The sequence below is a fragment of the Eptatretus burgeri genome, chromosome 8 (assembly GCF_056783735.1).
Source record: "Eptatretus burgeri isolate ZD-2024b chromosome 8, Ebu_testis_v1, whole genome shotgun sequence".
Lineage (NCBI taxonomy): Eukaryota > Metazoa > Chordata > Myxini > Myxiniformes > Myxinidae > Eptatretus > Eptatretus burgeri.
In genome coordinates this window covers 63,463,117-63,483,190 of record NC_140968.1, presented here as the reverse complement: position 1 = coordinate 63,483,190, position 20,074 = coordinate 63,463,117, and the positions used below count along the sequence as shown (strand labels likewise).

Genomic DNA, 20,074 nt, shown 5'->3' with positions numbered 1-20,074 from the left:
CGGAGTCCTCCCAGGGCTTGAATTGTCCACCTCCGTTTCGGTAAGGGTTCACAATTCATGGACCAAGTTGTGAAGTTCTCAAAGTTTTGTTCTGAGGGCTCTTTTCAGGATGGTCAGCAGCCTCAAACTTGTTCGTTTGTGGATAGTTTGTAATACGACAATGCCAAATTGTAATATTCCCAGGTATAGTTTGTTTGAATCTTTGTAAGGTTCTTCTTTATCATTCCTGCTGCTCCAATTATAACTGGTCGAATTTTGGCACTCTTCAGCTTCCAAGATCTTTGACTTAATTCTTGAGATCTTGATATTTGGTCATTTCTTGATTTCCATGTATTTTAGACCGAAAATCACTGGGTACTGAAACCTCAATTAGCAATGCCTTGCTTTCGTTTTTGGATCTGAATCATCTGTCTGGTGGCAGTGCTTTGTTTTCTATGTTCACGCTCGATGGGATCATCAGGTCCGTTGTGAGCGTAACTTCATTGCTCTCAATGATTGCTTTTGTTTCATGTTTCCATGAGTTTTCTGGGATTGGGATATTGAAATTTCTGCAGATGTGCCAGTGGATTACTTCCTACATTGTTGTGCCTTTGTGTGTACATTTGTTCAGACATGTGTTTTTTTTATATCCTGAGAGGTGACATGTTTTATGTTTCTACCTTGCAAAATCTACACTTGTCTGATTGGCTCAGTCATGCCATTTTTTTCAAGCCCTTGGTGTATTGTCCTTGGTCTTGAGCAGTTACTATGATTTGTTCTCAGTCACAATTGAGCTGACCTCTTCATAGCCATTCCAGTGGAACTTTATTTATCAATTCCTCCTCCTCGTCCTCCTTCATATGCAGCACAAGGCTGCGGGTAGTGGCATCATTGGCTGAAGGCGCGGCTGTGCCGCTGATGCAAGGCCCTATAATTACCAGTACACTGGTACTCATTTCGTCGACCTCGGAACGATGACAGGCTGAGTCAACCCCATCTGGTGTTAATTCAACAGCCGGCAGGGGCTCAAACTCAGGACCCGAAGATCTCGAGATGCATGGTTTTCATAGAACATGAATAGTGAGGAGTTTCATTGTTTTGATATCTAGTTTAGTGATTTATGATTGTGGCCAGTTTATTATTCCGCAGCTGTATTTTTGAACACTGGAACTGCAAGCTGATCCATGGCTTTGATTTTGTTCCTTTTGTTCCTTGGGGAGGAATGGTTTCAAAATTTACTTAATTCAACATAGGTATTGTTTGATGATTGTTTTGTGCATTTTCTTCTGATATATTTTGTAGCCCTTTTCTGCTCCAAGGTATTCGTAAGAAGATGCTTCATTGTCAAGCTCCTATTTCATTGTATTTTGGTCAATTTTTATGTTGACCGTTTTTGTTGGTCTACCTTTCACGAATGTGCACTTGGCACGCTTATGGACTTGTGTATCATAAGCATGCTCCTATTGTGTGCCCTCCTATTTCATTGCATCCACTTGTGCACTGTTGTCCAATGGGGATCAGCGGAGTGCTCGTCACACTCCTCACGTTTCGATTTTCCTGCTGTTCACGTCACGTGCCTTCTGGTTGAATGGTTTGAATTAGTAGGAACAATTGTCTGGGTGGCAGACGGATGGTTGTTCTGTGCGGATTATATTGTTTTACCATGAGAGATATAATCTGCTGCGATGCTCACCATAACAGTCAGGAAGTGATGTATAACATTGGTTAGATATTTATCGGTATACCATCCTGATGAGGTCAAATAAGCCCGAAATCGGGATCTGTGGTTTCATTTGATGGTTAACTGATGATGACCATATAGTTTTTGTCTCTTTGGCAAAGTCACCGGGCCGAAGCCTCTGTATCGGAGGCAACGCTTTGGTGTGGACTGTTGTCCAATGGGGATCAGCGGAGTGCTCGTCACACTCCTCATGTTTTGATTATATATATATATATATATATATATATATATATATATATATATATACATATATATATATATATATATATATATACATATATATATATATATATATATATATACATATATATATATATATATATATATATATATACATATATATATATATATATATATATATATACATATATATATATATATATATATACATATATATATATATATATATATATATATACATATATATATATATATATATATATATATACATATATATATATATATATATATATATATACATATATATATATATATATATATATATATATATATATATATATATATATATATATATACATATACATATATATATATATATATATATATATATATATATATATATATATATATATATATATATATATATATATATATATATATACACATAAACATACAAATATACACACACATGCATATATACACACATACGTACAAACATACATACAAGTATTAAGACCCGATCATAGCTTTCATCCATAATTGGAGGGAGTAACCAATCATCTCACCGAATCAATTACCTGAGGTGGCTTGGATTTCCATAAATTAACCCCCATGCTACTCCAGCCAAAAAAAGCTGCATAAAGCAACCAATAAATCCAAGGATATGAGAAACAGGTGGAGGCCATTCAGCTCATCATGCCTGTGCCAAATCAACACCGCACTAATTTATCAACACAAGATCCAAAGATAATGCAAAATGTTTTTTGTTTTTTTAAGTGTTTTTGTGTTTGCTTGTTTTTTGAGGTTTTTGTATTTTATTATTATAATTTTTTTCCCAAGGGAAGTAGGCATAGGCGTGGCTAAAAAACACACATCAACAACCACACAACACCCCTTGATGAGACCCCCACCAACAGCACTCCGTACACATGCACACAATCACCCATCAATGCTCAAACTACGTAAAAAGTCCTGCCAATATCCCCTGACCCCCTATCTCCATAACTTCCAGGTACCTATCGAATTCTAGTTTCAACTTATCTGCTGTTTCTGCTGTCACTACCTTTCCAGGTAGACCATTCCATGCATTAATTACTCTCCGAGTGAAAGACCCCTGCCTTGCAACCGTCTTAACTCTCCTCTTCTTTACTCTCAGTAGTCCAGTAGATGAAGTCAACATTTCACCAGAATCGTTCAAAATGTGAAAAAGTGTGAAAACTGGTACACATGATTACTTTTATATGCTCCTTCATACAAGAGCAGGACACACATGATCAGACTACAATTACGGCCGCCATCTTGAATTTCAAAATGGCCACCACCGAAAACTATTTTTACGATATATTGGTCACCAAGAGGCCTAAGCACTTGAATAAAGAGTCTAATCCAATGTTTTCACACACAAGGAATCCAATAAACACACTTATAATGCTCCATTTCAGTCTTTCTGCTTCAAAATCGAAATGAGACCCTTTCATAAACAACTAAATACTTAAAAGTGTTTGCTCGATGTTTGATATCGAAATGCTATGAGCATGTAGAAATGGCTTTATCCAATTTAGTTTTAAATATAATGTTTTGAAAGGTGTTATAATTCTAAGAGTCTGTCTGTCATTCGCTCTGAAACTATGGTCAGCGGTCGTTCCAGCTGTCAATCGATCCATGCGTTCCAGAGAACGTCCCTGGATTACAGCTGGTCCTAAAGTGGGTCGATTCATCGACGAGTTTGAGAATTAATTTGAAATTACTTCCACAAAATCAACAGAACACCATGATCAGGGACAAGTCACTCAGTTGAAATTTGCTCAACACATCAAAGCTGTGGTTGCAACATTTGAATAATTAGGTAATCTCTTCACAGAAGATACAAATGATCTGATCGTGTTGGACACAAAGGAGGTGATGACAGAAGATGCAATCTTTAGGCTGAGGAATGTGGAAGCAAATGGGCAGTCAAAATATGACATATGCTGCTGAACGCTTGGAGCAGCGAGTAAAACCAATTTCAGACATCATACTAAAGAACAACATGGCTCCCTTCCACAAGACTTCACCCTCAAAACACTCCAGAACATCACACCAAATTAGGACTCTGAAAAGCAACTGTGAGTTGTTTGGCAGAATGTACATATCTTGCCAGTCCCGAGAAGGGGACATGGATGAATTCTTCAGTCATGAAAACCAGGGATCACCACCTTCTCCATCAGACATGGGAGAACTGAGGCAGTGTACTAAATCAGACCTTATTTGATGTTTTGACAAGCTGGCTACTAGTACGGCTTCTGAGTACGGTACACCAGAGGTAGATGCCAAAATTCTCGATGGATCTGTTATAGTCAATATGCTGTTTCTTAAGTCCTGCTCAACATTCGGAGATTATGCTGGAAATGTGTTCTTGCCTTATGTACTGAGAAATCTGCAAAACACAAAACGTCTGGATGTTATATGGGATCGGTATATTGACAACAGTTTGAAGAGTTCAACGAGAAAGAGGAGGGGAACGGGGAGCCGCATTATTGTCACAAATTCTATGCTAATTCCGCAGAACTGGCAGAGCTTTCTTCGTGTGGTTCAAAATAAGAGTGAGCTGTATCATTACCCGTCACAGTGCGTCGCTAAGTTATCCACACAAGAGAAGGAGCGATATAGCACACAAGATACCAATGTCATCTCTTCCCAAGAGTGCAACATAGAATGTTCTCTAGCTCCATGCAACCATGAAGAAGTCAATACGAGGTTATTCTTGAATGCTTTCTATTGTGCACAAAATGGCCATCACAGAATCCTGATCAGGTCAGTTGACACCGACGTTGTTGTCCTTGCAATTGCCATATTTCACGCTTTATCCCTTGACAAACTATGGGTTGCATATGGAGTCAAGAAACACTACAGGTTAATACCGGCTCACGCGATTGCAAATGGTCTTGGTGAAAATAAGGCCAAAGCTCTTCTGTTCTTCCATGCCTTCACTGGCTGTGACACATCATCATTCAGTGGTATTGGGAAGAAAACCGCTTGGGACACCTGGACCAATTTCCCTGATATAACGGACACTTTCTTGAGTTTATCCCAAGAGCCTTCATCAGTCTCAGATGAGAATGTGTGTCAACTGGAAAGGTTCGTCATACGTCTTTATGATAGAACCAGTGAATGCACCGAGGTGAATCAGGCAAGGAAGCTTCTGTTCGCGAAAGGAAGACAAATAGATCGCCTACCCCCCACAAAGGCAGCCCTCACGGAACATATCAAGAGGTCGACATACCAGGCAAGACACATCTGGGGCCAAGCGCTGATATCTAAGCAGCAGATACCAAGCCCATGCGACTGGGGATGGATGAAGAACGCCATTGAACAGTGGATACCTTTCTGGACAGCACTTGCCGATGCGACCAAATCCAGCACAGAGCTGACCAAATGCGGCTGCAAAAAGGCATGCAGACCACCATGCAAATGTTTCTGTGCATCTATCCCGTGCACTGAACTTTTCCATTGTGCAGAACATGTTATCAGACAGATTGAAGTCAGAACTGTATCTAGACCAGATGAACTATACTTGGGACAGTGCATATGTCATTTTAAAGCAGAAAGACTGACAATAGAGCATTTTAAGTGTGTTTATTGGATTCCTTGTGTGTGAAAACATTGGATTCGACTCTTTATTCATTTTTCTAGGTCTGTTAGTGACCGAGATATCGTAAAATATTATTTTCGGTGGCGGCCATTTTGAAATTCAGATGGTGGCCGTAAATGTATTCTGATCAGTATGTCCTGCTCTTGTATGAAAGAACATATAAAAATGGACATGTATACCAATTTTCACACTTTTTTCACAATCTGAACGATTTTTCTTTAATCTACTATACTACAGGCTATGGCCCCTGATGCTATCACTGTCTACTCTGTTGAATAATTAATCTGTACTTATTTTATTGATAACTTTCATTATCTTAAACATCTCTATCATATATCCTCGTAACCGCCTCCTTTCTAGTGAATAAAGCCCTGTCTCCTTCAGCCGCTCCTCGTAGCTGAGTCGAGCTTGGCCTGGAACCAATCTAGTAACCCTGCACTGAACCCTCTCCATGGCATCTATGTCCTTCATAAGTTGTGGTGACCAAAACTTCACACAATATACGAGATGTGGCCTCACCAAATTCCTGTACAATGTTAACACCACCTCTTTTGATTTATAATTGACCCCCCTCTGAATACAACCTAAAATCCGATTTGCTTTACCTATAGCTGCCTGGAACTGTGATGCCTGCTTACCCCCCATATCTATTACCACCCCCAGATCCTTCTCCTGTGTGACACACTCCAAAATTACCCCTTGCATCCTGAAATCTCTATTTTCATTGTTCTTTCCCATCCCCAACACCTTACACTTGCTCAGATTAAATTGCATCTGCCAATCTTTTGCCCAATATATGCAAGTACCAATACTTTACTGTATCTGTTCACCACCCCTACTGCTATCCACCTTACCTCCAAGCTTTGTGTCACCTGCAAATTTGGAAAGCCTACTCTTCACCCCACGATCCAAATCGTTGATGTAAATAATGAATAATAATGGTCTGAGTACTGATCCCTAAGGTACCCCACTACTTACAACCTCCCAGCAAGACATCCTCCCACTGACAGCCACACTTTGCTTCCTATTACTAAACCAGCTTACAATCCAATTAGCTACCTGACCAGCCACTCCACAAGCCCTCACTTTGGCTACCAACCTCCAATGTGGAACCTCATCAAATGCCTTCTTTTAGTCTACATATACTATGTCCACTGCCTTTCCCTCATCCACCCAATCAGACACTGCTTCATAGAACTCGAAAAGATTTGTAAAACAGGAACTACCTTTGGTAAACCCAGGATGACTACCTTTAATTAGTTTGTATTTGTTTAAATGGTTCCTCATCTGGTTCTTAATTAATGTCTCCAACACCTTCCTCACAACTGAAGTCAAACTAACAGGTCTATAGTTTCCCAATTCTTCCTCCGGTACCTGTCCTGACTCCAGTGAACTATTGAAAATATCTCTTAACATCTCGCTTACCTGCCCGGCCACTTCCCTCAATACTCCCAGGTGCATATTATCTGGACCCGGAGCCTAATGTACTCTGAGATTACCTTGCTGTTCCTTTACTTCCTCCACTCCAACCTGGATCTTCTGTAAAAGCCCTTCCTCATCTCCTTGATAGATACTCTCAGCTATTGGCAATTCTCCTGACCATTCTTGTGTAAAACTTGAAGAAAAAATACCTGATTAATAAGCCTGCTATCTCACTTTCATCACTAACCACTCTGCCAGTGCTATTCCCCAATGGACCCACCCTGGTCCTAACCTGTTCTTTTCCCCTCATATACTTAAAGAAAGCCTTGCTATTATGTTTAATATTCTTAGCCATGTCCTTCTCTTACTCTCTTTTGACTTGCTGAGTTATTTTACAAACTTGCCTCTGTTTACTCCGATAGTGATATAAATCTATCTCCAGTCCTGTTATTTGAAACCTAATAAATTCCTTCTGCTTCTCCTTAAAAGCATTCCTTATCTCACTGCTCAACCACCCTGGTGTCTTTCTGTTTCTAGTTTTGCACCTCATTGGATGTACTTACTCTGCACTCTTCACATTTGGTCCTTAAAGGATTCGATGCTGATTTTCTCTGATGCTGATTGTCCTGTTGTTAGCTTCTCCCAATCTACATCACTCAGCTCTCTCCTCATACCCTCAAGGTTTACTCGCCTTACCCTACTATCCTGAACTCCAACCCTTAACAGAATCTTTGCACACACAATGTTATGGCCACTTGCTCTGAAATGCTCCCCGACCTCCACCTCCTCCACCATATTGGGATTGTTACTTAAAAGGAGGTCTTACACTGCACTCCCCCTCATGGGCTTATCTACAAACTGGGCTAAAAACCAATCCTGGACTAAATCTAGGAAATCCTCATCTGCTCTGCCCTTTCCCTGTTCCTCTACCCAATCTATCCCTGGCAAGTTAAAATCCCTCATAATCAATACACTTCCCTTACCACATGCCTTTTTGAATTATTCATGTACTCCTCCTTCCTCCTCTTTCTTCCCACCAAGCGATGAAAATAACGTATTCATATACTAACTTCAAAAAACCAGAAGACAGAGCCCTATAAAAGCATACGACCAGTATCTTCCCGTTTTTACAATCTCTAATCTCCACCCGTACAAAATCCTCCACATTAATTCCCACCTGAAATCACCCCTTTCTCTTCTCCTTAATGCTTTCTGGATAGAAATCACCCCTTTCTCCTTGATACAATTCTGTCCTTTACCCAGATTGCTACTCCTTCTATTCTCTCCTTTGGATCACATCGATACACCTTGTAGCTTTCTAATCCTGTCCTCCAGTTACCATGTCTCACTCACTGCAACTATATCATACTCCTCACTATCTACTTTGGATCCAAGCTCTTCCATCTTATTATTTAAACTTCTGGGATTGGTAAAGAATATATTTAACTTTTCCCTTCCTGAAATTCGATTTTTCTGCCTGGCCTTACTCATCATAATTACATCATCCGTTCCTTCCTTAATACCTTCCCTACCCTCCACCGACCGAAAGGCCCTGTCACACCTTGACGATTTAGCCAGCGTATGCCAACGTATGAAAAATTTGTCTAAAACGCTGGCACACGTCGAATACGTTATGGGTAAGTTTTGTATACGTTAAGAGCAGGCTGGCATACGTCGTAGTATGCCGAGCTCGTCGACAAATTTTAACATGCTTGAAATTTTTCGACGTATGCCAGCGTATAACTCACACATTCCGCATACGCTGGCATAAGTTGTAGGCACGTTACGCGATCGTTGACACGTCGACACACGTTACTTTTAAGTTACTCATAAGTCGAAACACGTCGAGGTAATGTTTAGCATACCCGAAACTTATTTCTAACCTATGAGTAACGTGTTGTAGGCACGTTACGCAATCGTTGACACACTGACACACAGAGTAAAATATATTTAAAAAAAAAAAAAAACATGTAGTCTAGAACACTGATGGGTTCCTCCTGTGAGAACCCCATTTTTATATACCAATTCCCCTAAACGCTGCCAATACGCCATTATACGGTAGCTGTAAGTTAGTAACACGTTCAATAAGTTCTGTGGTCGTCCGGAAGACGTCAAATACATCTACATACGTCAATATGCATTGGAGATATGTTACACATAAGTTCAAAGCACTTATAGGTTCAAAGCACGTTACTCATAGATTAGAAATAAGTTTCGGGTACACTAAACATTAAGGCCCGGTCACACCTTGACGTTTTAGCCAGCGATGGCAACGTATTAAAATGTATGTAAAACGCTGGCTTACGTTGAACTTTTGATGTTTTTTTTTTAAAGATTCGGACGTATTCATAGCGACTTGGTCTTATGTATAACGCATTGGTAACGGACACAGAACGTTTCGTTGTGTTATAGATAACTTATACCAACGAATGCTGAACCTGTTGTCGGCCTACACAACCGATGCCCAACGGTAGTCTAACTTAGGAATAGCGCGTTGCACGCATCGCCGACGATGTCGTGACGTAGCCTATTAAAAGGCTGACGCACAACGATTCGAATCATAACTGCCGTAGAAATGGAAGTGACAACATCGCGGTCACACCTTGGCGATCTTGCCAGCGTATGCCGACCTAAGAAAAATGTGTCTAAAACGTTGGGGGCACGTCAAATACGGTATGAGTAAGTTTGGTATACGTGAGTAGAACGCTAAAGTACGCTATCATACGTCGTAGTAAGTAGAGTACGTCAAGAAATTTTAAACATGTTCAAAATTTTTGGACGTACTCGGCGAATGACACACGTTCCGCATGCGATGGGGATAAGTTTTACACACGATATGTGGACGCTTACACATGTCCACAAAGGATACTTATAAGCTACTCATAAGTCGAAACACGTCGCGGTAATGTCTTTTTTACGCGAAACTTATTTCTAACTTATGTTTGACGTGCTTTGAACCAATTCTTTACGTAGTCCCAACACACATCGACGTATGTAGACGTATTCCAATGACGTCTTCCGGTCGACAAAAAAAAATAAATTAATGTGTTTCTAGCTTACAACTGCCATATAAAGACGTGTTCCCAGCGGTTTTGGGAATTGGTATATAAAAATGCTGCTCATAAAAGGGGAACCCAACAGTGTTTTCGAGTCCTTTTTGAGTCGATGTCCATGTCAGCAGTAACAGTATCAGTATCAGTATTTGTATTAGTATTAGCAGTAGTTTGTTCATGTTGGCAGTAGTAGGTGAGTGTGAGGGGGAGGGTGTGGGTTATGATGAATCGTCCTTGCGTCCCCGTGTCCACGGGTAGGAGACATCTTTTCACCGTTGTTCGAAGTTCTTCGCGGCTAATTTTTATGGGGCCTTTTCAACAATGAGCTACAGCTTGTTTATACGATTTAGGTCTATTCATAACGGGTTGGACAAATGCACAATGAACTAATAATGTGCATAGAGCGCTTTGATTACTTATAGATACGATATACCAACGAATAATTATCATGTAGCCGCGTTCACAAACTATGCCCAACGATAGCCTAACTTATCCATATCGTGCGGCAGTTTATCTTTGCCGGTGACGTAGGGTTTGCTATTCATAGGCTGCCACTCAACGATTTAAATGGCTGCATCTCCACTATTGAAAGTAGACGCTTGCGCTCAACAAGTGGATTTTTTTTACACTCAACGACTTTTAAACGGTACCACTCAGCTATTTTCATTGTTTACAATGAACGATTTAAATTGCTGTCACTCGCCTTAGTTTTTTGACGCTGGGGTTTTGAAATTTGAAGCGTTTCTTCTGAACGTGTTAAAACGCTCAAACTCGACTATTTTAAATAGACGCTGCCGATGGACAATTGGAATCATAGCCAAGCTAGACATCGAAGTGTGAACATCCTCGTCATGCCGAAGAAAAGTTTGAAGAATGCTGCAAATAAGTGTCCTGGCTGTGGCCGTGGACGCTGACGCAAGTATGATCCATTATACTGTTGTGGATTTCGCGCCCGCCGGCGTGCTGACGGCCACGTAACTCGAATCGCGGCATGTCGCCCACCGGACGGACAATCCAGTCGTGACCCTCTCGGACTAACGCCGGGAACCAGTCACGGGTGGACCTTTCGGTCTCACCGCGATCGAGCCAATCAGCCCCCGCGTGGGATAGGGTTGCTCGCCAAATTCGAACTACCTAAGTACCCACGCGGAGGGTAGACCGGGCGATCGCACCTCGCCGCAGGTCGACTTCGGACACGGGCCACTTAAGCGACCCGTTCCGTACTATCAGAATAACCGAGCGGTGTTATCGTCGACCTCGACGGTTCGATTAATTATCGGGCGTATTCAGCCCACTACCAACCCTTTACGTGAAGCAAGATGAGGATTCAATGGGGGGAAAGACGAAGCGAAGCGGGAGAACAGTTCAACAATAAAAGCACATTTATTCGCGGAACACGGGAAGCACACAAATACAATTCCACCAAATGCACACAAAAAAAAGAAAACACAATTCCATTTACACAAAAAGCAAATATAAAAGTGAAAACACAGTGCAGAGCTAATACCGACTACCGAGCACACGGCAACACTTATACAATTCTACTTCACAGACGGCGCCGACAACACATACCCAAAACCAAGGAAAAGAAATATCCTCAAGAATGAGGCGGGCCTGAGGCCGAGACCGGGTCGGGCCTACCCGTCTGGTGATGAGACGCGGAGCGGCGATGGCCCCGCAACCCGCGGGCCTCGTGGACGGTGTCTGGTAGGGGGTGGGAACGGGGCCCCCTTGGTCGCACTATCTCAGCGCGGGGGAAACAGGAGGGGGTTGCTGATGCTCGGGGTATAGAGGATCTTTATTATCCCTGGTGTGCGTCTCCACCTCGGCCAGGTCGCGCTGCCGGCCTCCCTCGGGCGTGCAGCTCCCGGCACCGACGCGAGCACCCCCTCGTCCGACTCTCTTCAGCTTCTCCAGCCACTGCAGGCTTCGGGCTCCAGACTTCCACACTCGTCCCCTCCGTTCCGACTCCTTCTCGTTCTCGTTCTCCTTTCGTTCTCGTTTTCCTTCTTCGTTCTCGTTCTCCTTTTCCTTTCTCGTTCTCCTTTTCGTTCTCGTTCTCCTTCTCCTTTCTCGTTCTCCTTCTCCTTTCTCGTTCTCCTGACTGACGAACACCGTCCTTTTTATCCCCCCGTAGCTTCGCCTTTGACCCCCTCCCTTTGACCTTTCACCTCGCTCCCCATTGGCCCGAGAAAAAGTGGGCGTGAAGGCTTTTTGATCCACAAATTTGCATATATCGATCGTTCTGGAGGCGGGGCCAAATCGCCCCTCGCTCACCGATTGGACGGCAAAAAGTGGGCGTGTGTCGTTTTTGATCCGTTTTTGAAGCACAAAATCCGTGATTTTGTACACGCTGTTCGACGCGCGCTCTGCACGAATCCAACACCGGTACCCACAGCGGGGCAAGAACGGTGGCGATGCTACGGTTGCGAGGTGTGACGGGAAGGTCGTGGCGGTTGTGGTGAAGCGGTGTTGTGGTTGGTGGTTGATGTTGTGGTTGTGGTGGTAATCATGGCGGTTGGTCCAAAATAAAGATAGTAAAAGAAAAACGGCTATCCTGAAGAGTCGCAGCACGTATAAATGACATGTATTCCCACTAGACAACGGGTTTGGGCCTAACTACACATGCACTTACCGAGATACCTCACCTAAGGGACCTGAATGGTGGTTTGCGAATTTGGTAACCACAACAATACCGACGTCATTCAGCCTATGAGTAACTTAAAAGTAACGTCTGTCGATGTGTAGCAACGATCGCGTAACGTGCCAACAACACGTTAATCATAGGTTAGAAATAAGTTTCGGGTACGCTAAACATTACCTCGGCGTGTCTCAACTTATGATTAACTTACAAGTAGCATGTGTTGACGTCTGTCAACGATCGCAGACCGTGCATACAACCTGTGGCCAGCGTAGTGGAATGTGTGAGTCATACGCCGGCATACGTCGTGAAATTTCAAGCATGAAAAAATTTGAGGACAACCAAAAAGTACAACGACGTATGGCAGTGTTTTTCAGCGTGCTCTCAATGTTATCAAAACTTACCCATAACGTATTCAACGTGTGCCAGCGTTTTAGAAAAATAATTCAAAAATCGGCATACGTTGGCTAAAACGTCAAGGTGTGACCGGGCCTTTACCTCGACGTGTTTCGACTTATGAGTAACTTATAAGTAATGCGTGTCGACGTGTGTCAACGATCGCGTAACATGCCTACAACTTATGGCCAGCGTATGCGGAACGTGTGTCATACGCTGGCATAAGTGGAAAAATTTTCAACATGCTGAAAATTTGTCGACGTACTTGGCGTACTACGACGTATGCCAGCGTGCTCTTAACGTATACAAAACTTACCTATAACGTCTTCGACGTGTGCCAGCATATTCGGAAAATTTTTCATACGTTGGCATACGCTGGCTAAAACGTCAAGGTGCGACAGCGGCTTGACACTTCGATGTCTAGTGCGGTTATGATTTGAATTGTCGAGCGGCAGCCTATTAATAGGCTACGCCACGTGATCGTCAGCGATACGCTGCCGCGCTATGCATAAGTTGGACTATCGTTGGGCATAGGTTGTGAACGCCGACAACACGCTCAGCATTCGTTGATACAAGTTATCTATATGTTATCGAAACGTTCTGTGCACGTTACCAATACATTATGCATATGTCCAACTCGTTATGAATACGTCCAAAACTGGAAAAAAACATCAATAGTTCAGCGTACGCCAGAATTCTACATACATTTTGATACCTTGCCATACGCTGGCTAAAACGTCAAGGTGCGACAGGGCCTGAAACAAGCCTGGATTCCTTCCTCAATTCCCACTGCAAACCTTGCTGCCCCCTTTCTATTCAATATACGGCCATCATTCTGGAAACACTCCCTTTCTCCTCTCAATGATTCCCACTACTTCTTAAATGTAAAAGCTTTTTCCCAACCCCTACACCATTCTTCCAGCCATTGGTTGACGTCTATTGCTCTGCTCATAATTTCTATATTGTTTCCTAATTTTGGGGGAATCCCAGAAAGCATGACCTCACAACCCTTTGCTTTCAGCCGCTTACCCAATATCCTGTATCTATTTTTCAAAACCTCTGAGTAAACTTTCCCTTCATCATTCGCACCTAGGTGTACCACAACCAACTTCTTCCTACCATGACCCGATACAATATCGTTCACCCTTCCTTCAATGTCCCTAACTCCTGCTCCTTCAAAACTACACAGAATTCTTTGTCTGCAATCCTTCCTGCAGAATGAAGAATCTACATATTTAATCGTCTCATCACCCACAAAAACTGTCTCCCATACCTCATGTCTACCAATTTATATTGTTGCACCTTCACCACTCCCTCCACCCTCTGCACCACCACTGCCTGCCCCCACTGCACCTCCACCACTGTCTGCACCTGCTGCACCATCACCACTACCTGCACCTCCACAATTTCCTGTGTGGATCCTCATGGTACCTATAAATTGCACTGAGTATAGAATTGGAGAAAATCACGTGTGTATTAACAAAAAAACCTAATGGAGCACGTTTCACATGTGCAGCAGTGTTCTAGAAGAGATTAATGTGCCATGTTTTTCTTCGTGTGTGAATTGAAATTCTGAAACATTTGATGTTTTTTTTTTCTTTTTACGTCAAAATCCAACTTTCACAAGGCAAGATAAATCTACTTTTGTTTATTGTGACAACTTCCTATGGTTCAAAGTTTGAGGTTTTGCAGATGAAAGTTGCCTTTGTTTACACCTTAGTCACTTAGTTTAATGATGTGGTCACAACTGGTCCAAAAATATTAGCGGACAAATAAAATTGATCACCATCGGAAAATATCATTTCCGTGACAGTTGGCTTGCCACACACAGCAGATGACAAGCATCATATTCCGTACCACTACAATAATCTGATTACACTGGGGAACAAATTTTTTATTATTATCTGTTGCATGAGATTTTTCAACTTATTCTATGTATTTTTTCAATGCCGATTTCAAATCTGAAATCGGTTTTCCTCTACATGCTCTAGTTTTCATGCAATTTGAAACTTGCGATTTTCGCAAAAAAGGACACCCATTGCTATTTGCACTCGGGATAACTTGAGAACTAGGGGTGCGATTTCGGACTTTAGTGGAAATATACGATACCTAAACTGCTAAATAACTACAGACCGTATTCGTTTTGCTGCTAACGATTTATTTGACATCAATTTTTTTATCTTTATTGATATATATTCTTTAACTTAATGTTTTTATTTGTTTCAGATCTGACCATGGTTTCTTCAATAAGACATAAATGTGTAAATAATCATGATGCATTCTGTTATGTATGTGGCTGCTACACACTACTTCGTCAAAAGCGCAATATAACATCGTTTGTAAGGCGTACCTATAAAGCCTATTTTGATGTTCCCCTTGGCGACCAAGACAAGAAATGGGTTCCTCATATTGTATGTCATAATTGTGAGGAAATGCTTCATGACTGGACAAAAGGAAAACAAAGGGTCTGCCTTTTGGAGTTCCCATGGTTTGGTGAGAACCCAAGGACCACATAACTGACTGCTATTTTTGCCTGGTCAACACAAAGGGTGTCGGCAAGAAAAACTGGCAAAAGATCTCCTATCCCTGTATTCCCTCAGCAATTCGACCTACTCCGCACTCTGAGGAACTCCCCGTTCCAATCTCAAATGGTTTTGTTTTATCTGAAGATGAAGGCAGTGAACATGATCAGCAAGAGCACGAGGGTCGTGACGATGGGCTTCAAGAAATGGTTTCAGAATCTGAAGCCTCCTCATCTGATACCAAACAGTCATCAGCCCCTCAGCAGTTTAGCCAACCGGAATTGAATGACTTGGTGCGTGATTTGGGGCTCTCCAAGAAAGCAGCTGAGGTATTTGCCTCCAGGCTGCAAGAAAAAAATGTACTTCACCACTCTGCAAATGTTTCATATTTCCGAAATCAGGACCAGATCTTTGTCGCCTTTTTTCTCAGAAGCCAAGCAGTTTGTTTACTGCCACGATATCCCAGGTCTTCTCAGGCAATTAGGTGTTACTTCGTCTAATCCAACAGAATGGCGATTATTTCTGGAGACCTCTAAGCGCAGCCTCAAGTGTATTCTCTTGCACAATGGCAATGTTTATGGAGCGGTTCCAGTTGGTCACTCAGTGCATTTGCGAGAAGAACAATGACATAAAAATGGTCGTTGACTTACTCAAATATCACGAGCACAACTGGATCATTTGTGTGGACCTGAAAATGGTCAACGTTCTCCTTGGTCAACAGAAATGCTTCACAAAGTTTCCATGCCATCTCTGCATGTGGGACAGCCGAGCTCGAGAGAAACACTGGATCCAGAAGGAGTGGCCCATCCGTGAAACTCTGGAAGCAGGCATGCCAAACATTGTGAATGGCCCAATCGTCAGCCGAGAGAAGATCATTTTTCCCTCACTCCAAATCAAGCTCGGCTTGATGAAACAGTTCGTGAAAGCATGGAGTACTGATGGTGAATGTTTTCACCATATAGTTTCTGCTATAGTTCTATAGAACATATAGTCTTACGAGAAGATCAAAGCAGGTGTGTTCAATGGACCTCAAATGCGTGCCCTTGTACGTGATGAGGAATTTGTAAGGAAGATGAATGACAAGGAGAAGACAGCATGGCTGTCTTTCATTGCAGTTATACAAAACTTTCTTGGTAACAAAAAGGCAGATAACTATGAGTTTCTGGTTACTAGAATGCTGTTGGCTTTTCGCGATCTTCGGTGCAACATGAGTATCAAGCTCCATTTCCTGAATCGTCACCTTTATCAATTCCCTGAGAACCTTGGGGGGCTGTAAGTGAGCAACAGGGAGAGTGCTTCCATCAGGACCTCATGACGATGGAAGAGCGCTACCAAGGGCGATGGGACAAAAATATGATGGCAGACTACTGCTGGAGCATCAAACAAGATTGCCCTGTGGAAGTCCACAAACGCAAGAGCTACAAGCGCAAATTATTGCCTGAATAGGACCGATTTGAACTTTGCATTCCATCCTTATCAATTGTTCTGAATCACCTATCATCTTTACGTCAAAATATATGTTAATTTAAATTTGCTTTTAATTCAAATTGTAACTTAACAAATAAATGTTGATAATGGTGGATTGCAAAAAATCTAGAGCTTACAGAGAGAAACTAACTTCAGATATGAATGCAGCACACTCAAATTAGGTAAGATCAAGTGCTGGTATCAATGCAACAAAAACTTTGTTCCCAGTGATATAATTAATGTGTGTTCAAATATTATTTGGACAAATCACTTGGATTGCTTAAATCTGAGCCATAGCCATGTCTTCTTTCCTGTAAGACGCAACTTTCAATCACGCCGAGCGCTTGCTACATGCAGGTGTATGCTGGGTAATACTCAGTGCACGTGTGTGAACTCAACAGACAGCCTGTCAGGCACTATTTACACAATACCTGTGGGTGTTTACCAGCTGCTGATTTTACAACCATGCTACGAAACCCTCTACGTTTGAGCTCAGTTCCTTTAATCTCCTTCTCTTCATTCCTCCATGGTTTATCTGGATGATGAGCTCATGCCGTTATGTTCGTTTTTTTAAAATTCAAGTATGGAACCAACTTCCACATTCTCTTCAATCACATTCTTCCCTCCAGCACACCATCACATTCTTCCTTCACTTCCCTTTCAAGACAGCTGTTCACCACCACCACCACCACCACCACCACCACCATCTCAGATCACACCCCATCCACAAACATGATCTTTTCTACCTCTGTTAAACCACCCCACCCACAAATTTCCAGTTTTTCCTTCCTCAGCGTTCGCGTCTGTATCCATCTTGTCCACCACATATGTCATTCCCTCCCCTCATTCTTCTTCACATCCCTTGTTTGTCCATCTTTGCCTGTTTTTTCCCTGAGCCCTACTATTGGCGTTTTTCTTCATTTCTTCTACTATTCCTTTTGTTCTATTATGTCCTGATCCATTCTGTGTTCTAGCTCTTCCACGAGCCTTGACTTTGTCAACCCTGCACTGTGTCCATCCAAAAAAACCCTGCAGTTTCTGGAATTTGAGACTTTTTTGCATTCTTTTCCTTTTTTCCCCATGTAGTATTCCAAGATATGTTATTACTGGTAATTAAATTGTTGGTCAAACTACTTTAGATTAAAAAATTACATTTATGCTTAAAAAGTACAAAATATTGCCATGATTACAAGCCATTTTTATGGTTAGAAATGGTTGAGAATGCAGGAGAGGCACTCAAAGACCCTCCGTCGTCTAGGACCCGCCGCAGGTCTCCTGACCCCCGGCCTGTAGTGGAAGGACCCGAGACAGGTGATCTTTCATTTAGACCTGCAAATGAAAATACTAAATACATCACTGGGTAGAAAAGCTCATGGTTTTGGGTGGGTGGGGTTGTGATCAGAGATGGTGGTGGACTGCTGTCTTAATGAATGAGATTGAAGAGAATGTGGAAGTTGGTCGGGCAATGAGTCAGGCAGGAAAAAGAGGACCAAATGAGTGGAGGTGAGCAAATGAGTAGAGGTTAGCATCAATGATTCTAATTTTTCCAAATTTGTTGTTTTAAGTTTCATTGGAAGTCTGTTGATTTACATTAAATGAATTTAAATTATATAAAATGCATTTCAACTAATGGTACTCCAGATACTCCAGAGGAACATACACACCGATCTTATATAATTCACGCAAAACAGTGAATGAAAATTAAATATTTTCGAAGTTTATGGATTTGGAAGTGTAAAGATATCAATAACCAGGTGAAGATGTCAAATACCACACAAGGTATTAGACAGAGACAGAGACAGAGACAGAGACAGGGACAGAGACACAGAGAGAGAGAGAGAGAGAGAGAGAGAGAGAGAGAGAGAGAGAGAGAGAGAGAGAGAGAGAGAGAGAGAGAGAGAGAGAGACAGAGACAGAGACAGAGACAGAGACAGAGACAGAGACAGAGAGACAGAGAGAGCGACAGGGGGGAGAGAGAGACAGAGAGCGCGAGAGAGAGCGCGAGAGAGAGCGCGAGAGACACAGAGACACAGAGACACAGAGACACAGAGACACAGAGACACAGAGACACAGAGACACAGAGACACAGAGACACAGAGACACAGAGACACAGAGACACAGAGACACAGAGACTTACCGAGGAAGTAATGATAGTTATCATTCGTTTCCGTGAATGAGTTTCAACAAGCAAGTTCTACAATTAAACATCGTGTAAACGCCTCTAGGGTCGAGATTGGAGGATATAGTGTGAAAACAGAACGAGCATACATGCCTCAGAGGCATGTTTTATATCTTAAAGTTTTTAATTCTCTATTTCATTTTGAACAAGGCGACGCCGATATCCACATTTTGATCATGTTGTTCAGTGACGATTGGCTCCAAAAACGTGAGCACGATATACTTCGTCTACAAATCACGTACAGTTCCTGTTTGTTTTATTCATTCCGATATGAATTATTTAAATTATTAGATTTATGCATGCCATTGCCCTCAGGAAATGATATATGTAAATGGTGAGTAGTTATTGTGCAGTACAGTAAATATGAAAAGTTGGAAGCCAGCTTTACTATATTCACGTATGAGTATACACCTTTCAACTCGTCATCATTGCACTTGCACACCACGACGCAGTCACGGAAATTTGACTCTGACATATACAGAGCAATGGAGTACTTCAGGTTTTTTTCGAAATGTAAAAATTCAGGAACATCTTTTCGGAGAAATAAAGGAAAGAAAATTTGAGACGTGTGACTTCAGAAATGACTGTTAAAGGGACTATGCATTTATTATGTACGCAACGTCTTCCATTGTGTGTGTGAGGACAACTTACTATACACGACACATTGCTGTCAACCCCGTTTGTATATTAACCCGTCGCTTCGGTGTTTTTAAGGGGGGGGTGGTGTGGGGGGAAGGGGGAGGTGTGGGGGAGCAGGGGGAGGGGTGGGGGAGCAGGGGAGGTGTGGGGGAGCAGGGGGAAGAGGCTAGAGGTGGGGACAGAGAGATAGATGGGGAGAGGAAAGGGAGGGTTGAGGGTAGGAG

At 42.2% G+C, this 20,074-nt stretch overlaps 1 protein-coding gene and 1 long non-coding RNA gene across 2 annotated transcripts in view; one reads left to right on the top strand and one right to left on the bottom strand.

Moving 5' to 3' along the window:
- Positions 1–19,401, bottom strand: part of UMAD1 (UBAP1-MVB12-associated (UMA) domain containing 1) — a 79,709-nt gene extending 60,308 nt beyond the window's left edge. The window contains exon 1 of the mRNA XM_085892306.1: positions 19,170–19,401. The gene's annotated coding sequence lies outside the window, so the exon portion shown is untranslated. The remainder of the gene's footprint in view (positions 1–19,169) is intronic.
- LOC147021877 (uncharacterized) overlaps positions 19,341–20,074 on the top strand; it is an 87,879-nt gene continuing 87,145 nt past the window's right edge. The window contains exon 1 of the long non-coding RNA XR_015060981.1: positions 19,341–19,418. This is a non-coding gene — a long non-coding RNA (uncharacterized LOC147021877). The remainder of the gene's footprint in view (positions 19,419–20,074) is intronic.